Raw genomic sequence first — 13,240 nt, forward strand, 5'->3', positions numbered from 1 at the left:
TCCATAACTCAAATAATAACCTGCAAACTTATAAACAAACATCAACATATATAAATAGTTAGAATAAAAAGAGTATTAATAATTAACATAAATTCTTTCAAATGAATAACATTCAAAATAACATAAATCAAAATCAAAACTATTTTAAATAAAATAGTTGGACTATAATGTTTGAAATATGTTCGGATTGCCTTCCACTTTTCAAACATTAAAAACATAAATATTAATAAAAATCTTTATATACTATGAAAAATATTTAAATAAAATTCATACATAATCTAATTAAATAATGACAAAATATAAACTAAATATATGATTCATTTATTTTACATTAATCATTAAGTTAAATAAAATAAAAATTCTATTGATAAGGCGACCTTGCCATCCATATTAATGGTAAAATTTAATTATGAAACATGAGAGATATAAATATCACGAAACAAGTAAATATAAAATGGTAATGAAACATACAAAACTAAAATATGCAAACCAAATGCATTTTAAAATATGCAAATCTAAAACTAATATGAAATATATAAATATAAAACTAAATTGAAACATACACATTAAAAATGTGCAAATGAAATGTATTAACAAATATCTAAATCAAATAGATTCTAAATAAATTTGAATTCTATATCTAAATCAAACATGCAAGGCTAAACTATATGAAACTTATTGAAATTAAAATATAAATCAAAGGAGAATATTATAACTAATTTTGAAATTAAATCTACATTTAAATCTAAATACATCACTTAATCTAAATCTAAATTAAAAATTAAAAAATTAAAATAGAAATCTCACATGCAAAATATTACTCCAAATATTTAGTCTACTTCTCTTCAAAAACTCTAATTTGATCCAATAATCTCCAACTCTTCCTCCTTGTAAAAACACAAAATGAAAATAAAATGAGGAGTATTTGTTTTATAACCTATGAGAGACTCCTCATATGACCCAATAGATGTCTTTTGACATTCCATGATTTTTTTTCAAATTCCTCCACTCCCCACAAAAAAAGAAGAAGCATGAATGTGCATGCAAAAATATATTTAACGAAAAGAAAATGTTTTATATTTAAAAATTTAATGAAATTGTTTTAGTCCTATTTTTTGTGGGTTTTATTGTTTCTGCCTTATTTTTTGGGTCCTATTTTTTGGCCCCCTTTTAAGGTCTTATTATTTTGGCATCCATTTGGCTTCATACTATTTTGGCTAGCTATTATTTTGAGAATATTCTTTTATTATATAATTTAGTAATTGATAAAATATATACTAAATATATGATTCATCTACTTTAAATAAATCATTAGCTTTAATAAAATATAAATTGTATTGATATGGTGCATTTTCATCCACATTAATGATAAAATTATACTATGAAACATGCAAATGTAAAACTATTATAAAACATTCAAATCTAAAACATGCAAACCAAGATTATTTCGAAATATGAAAATCTAAAACTAATATGAAACATGCAAATCTAAAACTAATTTCAAACATGTACTTTTCAAATATGCAAATGAAAAGTATTGTTAAATACATAATCAAATAGATTTTGAATGCAAATCTAAATCTAAATCAAACTTGCAAGATTGAACTATTAAATGCAAGCCTAAACACATTTGAATAGTATTCTAAATATAAATGAAACTAATTAAAATTGAAATCTATATCAATGTAGAATATTATAACTAATTTTGAATATAAATCTACATCTACATCTAAATGAAAATAAAAATCTAAATAAAAATTAAAAATCTCACCTGCAAAAAATTACTCCAAAACTTCAATTTACTCCTATTCAAAAGCTCCAATTTAGTCATCCAATAATCTCCAGCACTTCCTTCCTTCAAAAACATAAAATAAAAATGAAATGAGGAGCCTTTGTTTTATAACTTGTGAGAGGCTCCTCATATCCCCAAACGGACGTCTCTTCACATTCCATGAATTTGTTTCAAATTCCCCAACTCCCCACAAAAATTAAGGATGAACGTGCATGCAAAATTATATTTAACAAAATAATTAATCCTATTGAAATTATTTCTGCTCTATTTTTTAGGGGCATATTTCTTGGGCCCTATTTTTTTGGGTCCTACATTTTTGAGCCTATTATTTTGCCCTCCATTTGACTTCCTATTATTTTGATCAGCTAGTATTTTGGGAATGGTTTTTTTATTTTATGATTTAAAAGTTTGTAACTACTCCCAGTTCTTTTTTATTGATGGAGAATCTTTTTTGGCATATTCTCATGTTGGAAATTCATACTACCATTGTATAAAGCACCTCTTGGCATAACAATCCAAAGGAGTAGAGGAACCTCTATTAATCAAATATACAACAATATTGATAGCCTCCACCTATATGTTTAAAGGCAACCCAACATGCAACATCTTGCTCCTTGCACACTCCATTATAGTCCTTGTCATGTGTTCAACTGCTCTATTTTCCTATGGAATCTTTGGAACAAATTTTTGTTTATGAATACCATTAGTGGAGAAATAATCTTTAAATTCATGACTGCAATACTCACCACCTTTATCAGATTTGAGATATTTTAATTTCTTACTAGTCTCATTTTCAACCGAGCATTTCCATTTCTTAAAAGTTTGAAATACATTAAATTTATATCTAAGGAAATAAAAAAATACTTTTCTAGTTGTATCATCAATAAATGTAACATAATAATTAGATCCATGAAGGGAAGATACTTGAGTTGTGCCCCATACATTTGTATGCAAAAGCTCTAATTTCTTCTTTTTATTTTCCTTCCTAGTCTTTACAAAACTCAATGTCTTTTGTTTTCCATACACACAATTTTCATAGAAATCCATATTAACACATTTTAGATTTGATAAAAATTTCTTTGAATGAAGTAATGTCATACCTTTCTCACTCATGCTCCCAAGTCTATTGTGGAACAATGCTATTTCAAAATCTATTGCAGTTATTTGTTCTACTTTCTTAACTGCAACAATTGTTCTTGAACATTCATGTTTCTTTGAAACAATCAAAGTAGAAGTAAATATATGACCTATATAAAGATATAAGGTGCCTAATTTCACATCTTTTGATACTACAAGGGAACCTTTTGAAACCTTCCAATTTTTGTCATTAAAAGTAACTACACAACCCTAATTGCCAAGTTGCCCTATTGAAATTAAATTCCTACTTAGCCTTGGAACATGTCTTACCTCATGTAGTAGCCAATAATTCTCATTTTGAAGCTTGATATTAACTTTTCCATTTCTAATAATCTGTCAGGGTTCATTATCCCCCAAATAAACAAGCCCAAAATCCCCTTGCCATAATCAATGAAATAACCTCAATGAGGTGTAGCATGAAATGAAGCACTAGAATCTAAAAACCATGAATCATAAACACTTTTGAAAGATAGAAGCAAAGCATCCTCATCAGATTTGTTACTTACCACATTTTCCTCCTTGTTCCATTCTAGATTATCTCCTTCATTGTTCTTTTGAGTCCAACAATCTTTCTTCTTATGCCCTATTTTGCCAGAGTACTAGCAATCTCTTGGCCCTCTAGATTGAGACCTCTTCCCATTTTACTTTCCTCTTGATTTCTCATGATTTCTATAATTATTTCCTCTTTCAGTCATTCTACCTCTACTTTTTGAGTTCAAAGCACTTCTAGAGGTAGATCTGCTTGAGGTATTCCTATGAGTTTCCTCACTTAGAACAACATTGATCACAACATCATATTTGAGGGTATTAGATCCAAAAATTAAATTACTCACAACCATTACCAAACCATTCTAAATTATAGACAAAGAAAAAAAATCAAGATAGCCCTAATTTTTTCATCAAAATTAATAGCCATAAAAGATAACTGACTAGTAACATTATTAAACTCATTTAAATTGCAACATATCCACCTTCTACCATTTTGATATGAAATAAATTTTTCATGAGAAATACCTTATTTCAAGCAGAGGGCTTTCCATACAATTTCGCTAGGGTTTCCATCAACTCTTTCATCATCTTTGCTTTTGTAATATTAAATTTCATTGATGGTGCCAAGCATAATCAAATGCTTTGAAATGCCTTTCTATCTAAGAGATCTTAGTCATCATTTGTCATACATCCTTGGTTCTTAGTTTTTCCTTTGAACGACTTCCATAAATCCTTCTGATGAAGATAGTCCTCCATTTTCATCTTCCATAACTAAATGTTCTACCCATTAAAATTGTCAACCCTCAACTTACCCTTATCTTCCATCGCTCCCACTCAATCATGAGACTTTCTTAGAGAGGATAACTAAAAAACAACTAGGCTTTGATACCACTTGTTAGGATTTAACTACATACATAAGTAACAATTACATGCAAATATAAACAATATCATAACATAATAGATCACATACAAAAAAAGACACTAAGATTTAACGCGGTTCACCAAATCCCTAGGCTACATCCACCAAATAGCAAGTCTAATATTATTACAATCTAGTGATTACAACTTGATTACAATTTGTAATCCCTTACAACTCAATACTGCCACAAGAACCAATTTTTGCATCACACCTTATGAAATAGTGATGCAGGAGCATCTTGCATGGGAAAATTATTGAAAAAAAAAAAAAAAACCAGGAGGAGAGAGAAAGTGACAAAAATTAGAGGAGAAATAATAAAAAAAATAAAAAAGGGGAAAAAGGAGAAAAGAAAGGAAAAATTTATTTCTATTTTTGAGGTGCATAGGTGGCATAATAGAAAAAAATAAAAAATAAATGGTTGTCATTCCACTTATCGAGGTGTAGGTAGAATTCTAGAAAGTTATGAATATTGTAAAAGGTTATGGAAGTTGTAGAAGGTTGTGGAGGAATTCTAGAAGGTTGTGGATAAGTCATGAATTAGGTGGTAAGTTCCTATTTAAGCAAGGCATATGAGCATTTGTAATCAAGCTCAAGGAGAAGCTTGATAAGTGGAAGCTCGAGAAGAAGGTGAAAGCTCAAGGAGAAGCTTGAGGAATAGAAGCTCAAGAAGGAGAAGCTCGAGAAGGAGTAGCTTGGGAAGTAGTAGTTGTGGAAGATGAAGCTTGAAAAGCTTGGAAGGCTTCAAGGTGTAAAAGAGAAGGAGGAAGTGAAGAGTGAGTTTTCCTGAGTCTGTGGATAGAGCGCCGAATGTGAGACAGTTTACGACAAGATTGTGATGGAGTTGTGAGTGTGTAGACAGAGCACCAAATGTGAGGCAGTTTACACTTGGATCTTGGATAAAGTTGGAGAAGAGCTAGTGACTGTGGTTTAGAAACAAGGAGATTGCTTGGTGGCTTGCAAGCAAAAGTTGAGATCTCAGAGGTTTCTACCAGAGTGTGGATCTGCACTAGCTTGGGTTTGGATTAGATCTTGAGAGATCTTGTGAAAATGTTATTGTAATTACTATTATATTTTCAAGTGCAATAAAATTGTTTTGTCATCTCGTTGTCTCCATATTATTGCATTCTTGGTTGTGAGTTGGTAAGGGTGGTGTGGCCCTTTGTCAGTGGTATCAGAGCGTACCTTCATCAAGTGGTATCAAAGAAGGAGTTCTTGAGTGTACAAGCAGATTGCCAAAGTGTGAGGTAACTTGTACCAGGACCTTGATTGGGTGAAGTTTATCAAAGAAGAAGTTCTTGAGTGTACAAGCAGATTGCCAAAGTGTGAGGTAGTTTGTACCAAGACCTTGGTTGGGTGAAGTTTATTAGAGTGAGAGTTCTTGAGTGTGTAAATAGATCGCCAAATCTGAGGCAGTTTGCACTAAGACCTTGGGAGGACATGCAGATTGATCGATTGATGTGAAGACGGATGACTAATCTTGTTGAGGCATGATTGCAGAGAGTTTGTGGATTGCAGATCCATTGTCCTAGACTTGTGATATGGTTCCTAATTGTTCGTGTGAGGTGGCAGGTTGCGATCTGACTTGCAAACAATTTGAGGTTATCACAAGGAGCGTGGGAAGGATTTGTTGCAGAGGGTTTACGAAGATCTTGGGAGATGGCTCCAAGAGGATTGGACCCTAAGATGATTGTGAAAATCCATGATATAGTGGAGAGGAATTTTTCTAAGATGTTTTCTCAATTGGATGCTAGATTGGCTAATCAAGCTAAGAAGGTCGAGGTGGAAGAGGTTGTTTTTGCTGATTGATTTATGGAGCCTGATGCAAAACCTACAGAGCAACTAGAGGTTGTTGCTAAAGATATTCATAACCTTGCTAATGTTGGGATGGAGATTGGTTTTCATGATCAGTTGGTTGAGTCTGACATGGAGACTACAGAGCATTTGGTCGTGGATGATCTAGTTGATGTTGGTGAGCACTTGGTCGTGGATGATCTTGTTGTTGTTGGATGAGTTATGTATTGCAAAGCATCTTGTTGTGAGCAATGATATTGCTAGTTTGGCATGTATTGGTGGAGATCTACATGTTGGTATTGATATGGAGTTTGTTGTTGCTAATGTGAGGTTTGTTGCTACTGGTGTGGATTCACTAGTTGTTGATGTGAATGAGGGTTTGTTGATGAAGAATTATATTCAGTTTGTTCCTGGGAGTGAGCATGTTAATTGGATGGTTGAGATTAGAGTGTTTGATAGAGTAATGCAGATGTGGAAGATTTGCATGGTGGTTTTCTTGTCCCCGTTGAGGTGGAAACCTTTGGTGAAGATGAAGATGGTGATAGATCTTTCTTTTTTGGAGTCAAAGTGTGGGACACACTTTTCTTCTACCAGGGGAGTCTGATGTAGGAGCATCTTGCATGGGAAAATTATTGAAAAAAAGAATTAAAAAAATAAAATCTGGAGGAGAGAGAAAGTGATGAAAATTAGAGGAGAAATAATAAAAAAAATTAAAAAGGGGAAAAAGGAGAAAAGAAAGGAAAAAGGTATTTCTATTTTCGAGGTGCATAGGTGGCATAATAGAAAAAAATAAAAAATAAATGGTTGTCATTCCATTTATCGAGGTGTGGGTATAATTCTAGAAATTTATGAATATTGTAGAAGGTTATGGAAGTTGTAGAAGGTTGTGGAGGAATTCTAGAAGGTTGTGGATAAGTCATGCATTGGGTGGTAAGTGCCTATTTAAGAAAGGCATATGAGCATTTCTAATAAAGCTCAAGGAGAAGCTTGAGAAGTGGAAGCTTGAGAAGAAGGTGAAAGCTCAAGGAGAAGCTTAAGGAGTAGAAGCTCAAGAAGGAGAAGCTCGAGAAGGAGTATCTTGGGAAGTAGAAGTTGTGGAAGGTGAAGCTTGAAAAGCTTGGAAGGCTTCAAGGTGTGAAAGAGAAGGAGGAAGTGAAGAGTGAGTTTTCCTGAGTCTGTGGATAGAGCGTCGAATGTGAGATAGTTTATAGTAGGATTCTGATGGAGTTGTGAGTGTGTAGATAGAGCACCAAATGTGAGGCAGTTTACACTTGGATCTTGGATAAAGTTGGAGAGGAGCTAGTAACTATAGTTTAGAAACAAAGAGGTTGCTTGGTGGCTTGCGAGTACAAGTTGAGATCTCGGAGGTTTCTACCAGAGTGTGGATCTGGACTAGCTTGGGTTTGGATTAGATCTTGAGAGATCTTGCAAAAATGTTATTGTAATTACTATTGGATTTTCAAGTGTAATAAAATTGTTTTGTCATCTGTTGTCTCCATATTGTTGTATTCTTGGTTGTGAGTTGGTAAGGGTGGTGTGGCCCTTCGTCAGTGGTATCAGAGCATACCTTCATCAAATAGTACCTAACCCTAAGCCCTTTTATACAAACATTTTTTCCACTTTAGGGTTAAAATTAGTTACAATGTGTTGGCCATAAATTGGCAAATATCAAAAATAACCAATTGGCAAATAGTAGCTCACCATTGGCGAATAGTATGTAGAGTGCTTCTTTGATCAGTCACAATAAACTAATGCTATGTTGTAATCAATAATACCCTTTAGGAATGTTGTATTCATGAATAAATGTTTTTTAACTTGGTTGGATGTCCTAAGGATATTTGTTGTCATGCTCTTAGGCTATCTATTGTTAATCACTTTTTTCTAAAGAAAGGTGATTCTGTGTTGAACAAGTTGAATCCTATAGTTCCAATTATATTATGACACCAAATTTTTTTCCATTGATGTATTATTGGACTTGATATGTTAGTAAGGATTTTTATCATCAACATTTTAGATTATACTTCTTGTCAGAGAAGAAAGGAGAAATGTTCATGAAAATAATTAATGATGGAATGCTGAATATGATCTAAAATGTCAATGATAAAAATACAAGTATACTATCAAAACAGTTCATCTATTTGAATATCAAAATAGTTCATCTTAGAACCCATGAGACTCTATATACTTGTTTAGAGGTTTTTTGTTTTCCTCCTGAGTTTTATTTTGAATTGTCTAGATTTTTTGTTTGATTGCTTTGATCTCTCTATTAATTTGCACAATTAGTTATCTAAAGGTTATCTATTTTTGGGTTTTAGATCTATCATGAATTCTTAATTCTCTATTAAATTTCTCTAAATCCTATCTTAAGTTTTCACACTATTATTCATATGCAACAATCTTTTGAATTTGGTTTTAAAATTTAACTATCTCCTCTTATAATCGTTATCAATCACTTGGAGTATCTTTTCTCACTTTTGGGTTACCATTATAGTTCATGGATTCACCAATGGAATAACTTCAAAAGATAAAGATAGGAAAACTTTGCACAAAAAATATTTTCTCATATATCTTGGAGAGATAATAACATATAGCATACCCTTTCACGTTTCCTCATTACCTTAGGGTTTAGTGTTAGTATCTCCCCACTGTAACTTCCTATGCTAACCTTGAGTTCATAAACATATTATTAATCTGCCCCAAAAAGAATAAGCTTATATATAATATTAAATAGTTACATAGTTTATAGCTATTGTTTAGGCTTCTAGGTAGTCACCATGAACAAAAAAGGATTTATGATGCATACAAATGTAAAAAAGTGGTCATTTAAATGTGACATATATTATATATTTTATTTTATTCTATTAACTATTAAAGTTCAATTTGCAAAAGCACATCAATAGATATTTCTATTATAAATGTCCAAATCAATATCTATAGAAAAAATGTCATAGTAATGGTATCCGATGATAAAAAAAGCTATATAAATGGAAAAATATTAAGACCTATAAAGAAATTTAATAGACCTTATTAGTATTGAATTAAGCAACAAAAAATCACTTGAATAGCTATTAAGTGGTCTCTAAGATTTGTAATATCAATAACAGTTAGATATTAATTTGGTTGCTCATTGTGTGTCTTGGAATTGAAACTGATAACATTTATTATATTAAAAAATCTATATTGCCTAGTGCAATTATTTATATTGACTCACTTTCTATAAGTTATATATTGTAACTATTAGATAAATGTCTTGAAATCACCATGTGATTAGATGATCATGCTATACAATGCATTTTTTCTGCCTAAGTTCAATTTTTTGATCACTCACTCATCTTAAGAAATAGACCCCTACCCTTTAACCAATTTTCTAATATATTGTTACCTTGATATAACTTGGATCATTAGTAGTTTAGTAGGAATGGTCTTTTTATTTTTCTCTAAAAACAAAACAAAATTCTAAGATGGTGCAAGTCTATGATTCATATCATTGAAGTTGTACCCCTTGAACAAGTTGCATCACTGTTATTTGCTAGAGTTATAGCCTATAGTTCAATGAAGAAATCTACAATGATAGAGTCTGGAAAGAGATATGGATCAATAGGATTTGGGGCTATAGGAAAAATTGGTGTGAATACAACCAAGGACCTTGGGTATCACTAGACTGTTGTATGTTCCTCTAGTAACAAAATCAACTTGCGAGTCTTTTTGTAGCCACAAAAAAGCCCACAAAAGAAATTGCTCATACTTGTAATCACTTTTAAGGGGAAGACCATTGACATTCTCAAGGGATATATTGTTTCATTAGATACTTTAGATAATAGTACAAGAAGTGAAAGCAAGAAGACTGGTCTTGCTCAACTTAGGATTTACAAAATCATAGGTAATTGCAAGATCCCATCCAACTAAAATGTTGGGAGTTATTTGGTTCATGATTATATATTTTGAATCTCTATTCTATTCTCAGCCAATGAAGATAAGTTATGGAAAATAATTACTCCAAATCCAATCTATCTAGGCTAACAATTCCATTTCCAAAAAAATGTATAGCCAATATATTACTCAAATGATCAAAACTTCCTTCCTGTTGTATCAAAAAATGACGAGAATCTCCATCAATTCATAAAAGTTGTATAGTTGGGTATTGGGCCAAAAATTCAACCAAAAAATTCCTTGCTTGCTCTACTAATTTATGTGAAGAATTACTTGATAAAAATTTGAGATGAAAACAAATAAATGAAAAAAAGGAAAAATAGTGTGACTGAAATAGACATGAAAGAAGTCAAAATACAAGGAAAGAGACAGAAGACATTATTGGTTTGTGGAATTGTGGGTTGTGTTTTATCTGGCCTATTGAGAATTTTTGTTGTATCTTCTAGGACCTACATAATGGAAATGCATGGTGTTAGTCAAAGGGACGACTATAAAACCATGGGATCTTTCATTTGGCATATGGTAGTGTTCCCAGATTTTAGATTTTAGTCAAGTGTTTGAGACATTTGAGATGAAAAAAAAAAATGCAAAAAAAGAAAAATAATGTAACTAAAATACACGTGAAAAAAGTCCAAATCTAAGGAAAGACCAAGGAGTCATAATTTCCTACTAGAATAATGGATTGCATTATATCTGGCCTTCAAAAGTTGTCTTTCTATCTTTTGGGGACCTAGAAAATAGAAATGGATGGTATTACTCAAAGAGATGGAGCAATGAAGGGTCTTGACCATATATATAAAAAAAAACTACCATTCATGCATATTTCAATCACTTTATCAAATCAAAACACAAGGGAAAAGCAAGGGCAACATCACTATTGATGTGCTATGCATGAATATACATGCATAAACCGTAGTATTCTTTCAAAACATAAAAAACATCCATTAGTAACATTATAATTAAGGAAATAGCATGAAAATAGAAGCAACATGTATACATATGACATGAAACACTAAAGAGGAAAAGTTGAAGTTAGAATTTAAAGTTAGAATCAGCAATGAATGTCAAAATAGAATGGTAGTCAACAAATTACAGAACAAACATTGCAATGATGAGATAAAACACAATAATTGTATCAAAGAAATTAGTTTCCATTAATCCAGTTGTAACAATAAAGTGAGACTAAATTTATATAAATCTCAAAAACCTTTTAAATTTATTAGTGAATGTCTTGGAAGCATTCCTCTACATCAACAATGAACACTATTTGTAACACTAACTCCATTATATATATATATATATATATATATATATATATATATATATATATATATAAATATATATATATATAAATATTCTGGTAGTAAAAAAATTACAGAACGGACATTGCAATGATGAGATAAAACACAAGAATTGTATCAAAGAAATTAGTTTCCATTAATCGAGTTGTAACAGTAAAGTGAGACTAAATTTATATAAATCTTAAAAACCTTTTAAATTTATTAGTGAATGTCTTGGAAGCATTCCTCTGCATCAACAATGAACACTATTTATAACACTAACTCCATATATATATATATATATATATATATTATAACAAGACTATTCAAAGTTGTATCCTTCCTGGGCATATTCACTTGAATCCCCAAATTTCCTAATCTCTTAATAGTAACACAAATTATTCAAGAAATGATGGAAAATAAAGGCTCAGACAAAAAAAATATAAAGATCTTGAAGGCAAGAAAAATGTCTCTTTTGAGCTAGTGCTTCCATCCACATCCACCTTAAGAAGATAAAATCAAACAAAGAAAGAAAACTTAGAAGAAGAAAATATTCCAATGGTTGCATGTCTTCCCAGATGCTCCAAAGATAAACTTTAGGTTTACATGGGAAGTAGGGCATACCATGGCATGTGGTAGAGTACTAGATTAAAACTACTATAAATTAAGTAAAAGACAAACCTTTATAATGTGAGAGAAATAAAAATAAATCAAATCACAAACCTTTTAAAAATTGCTCAGCAAGTGACAGGAGTGTACCGAGTGAGCTTGATAGATGGAAAGAAAAACAACTCGAAAACAATGGATGCCAAGTGAGCTCAATAGATGAAGAACAACTCAGCAACAATGGATGTCGAGTGAGATCGGTAGCCACTATAGGGTAGAGCTCGGTAGTGTGATTACTGAGTGAACTCGGTAGCCATAGGAGAGAGGAGCTCGAAAGAAGAAAATACCGAGTGAACTCGGCAATAACTATAAAGTTAAAAACTCAAACAAAGAGAAAATTGAGTGACAAACTTCCAATTTGAGTATTACCACCATTAAAACTAGAGAACCCAAGGTTTAAATAAACTTCACAAATGCAACGAACAAGAAGCAATGGATTCATGTATGCCTGGTTGCTTGCTATTCAACTTTGATTGAAACTATTAAAAAATCTGGGAGCATATGGCTTCTACCAAAAAACCCTAAAATAACCCTAAAATTGGTAAAACTTCAAACTTCATAAACTTTAAACTTGCAGCTCTAATGGCTACATACAATGGTTCTTGGAGAAAACACTACTTCACAAGATGAACTCAACAAAACAATAAACTTACAGAATGAACAGAGAAGAAACACATGCATCTACAGGCACAAAATGAACTTCCTTCTATCTCTGCACTCTGATGACTAGATTTGCTAATCACTTCTCTTCTCTCTGCAACTTCTAATCTCTTCTCTACTCTGCTAAACTTTTTCTCTCTGTCTCTCTCTCTCATCAAATGAATCTAAAACATTCCTTTTGTCATACTTGCAAAATTTTTTTTCCCCTCATTTTTGAATTTGAAAAACTCACCTACTTGTAATAAGTTTTTTGAAAGTTCAGGGGTGGTAGGTGGGTGTTTGGCTCCAAGGGCAAACAACTAAATGCAATAAATATTCAAACACTCCCCCTTTGTCTCAAGCCAAACAAAAAAAGGATCATTGTTGATCCACATCAACTACACCAAGACACTCTCTTAGGTGTACAAAAGTTCCTATGCCTAATGGCTTTGTGAAAATGTCTACTAGCTATTGCTCAGACTTACAAAATTTTATCTTGATATCCCCATTCTCCACCAACTCTTTGATGAAGTCATATCTGATTTCAATATGCTTACTTCTACCATGGAAGATAGGATTCTTGGACAATGCAATTGA

Source organism: Cupressus sempervirens, chromosome 7 (genome assembly GCF_028749045.1).
Source record: "Cupressus sempervirens isolate cs-2001-9-10 chromosome 7, ASM2874904v1, whole genome shotgun sequence".
In the NCBI taxonomy this organism is placed as follows: Eukaryota; Viridiplantae; Streptophyta; class Pinopsida; order Cupressales; family Cupressaceae; genus Cupressus; species Cupressus sempervirens.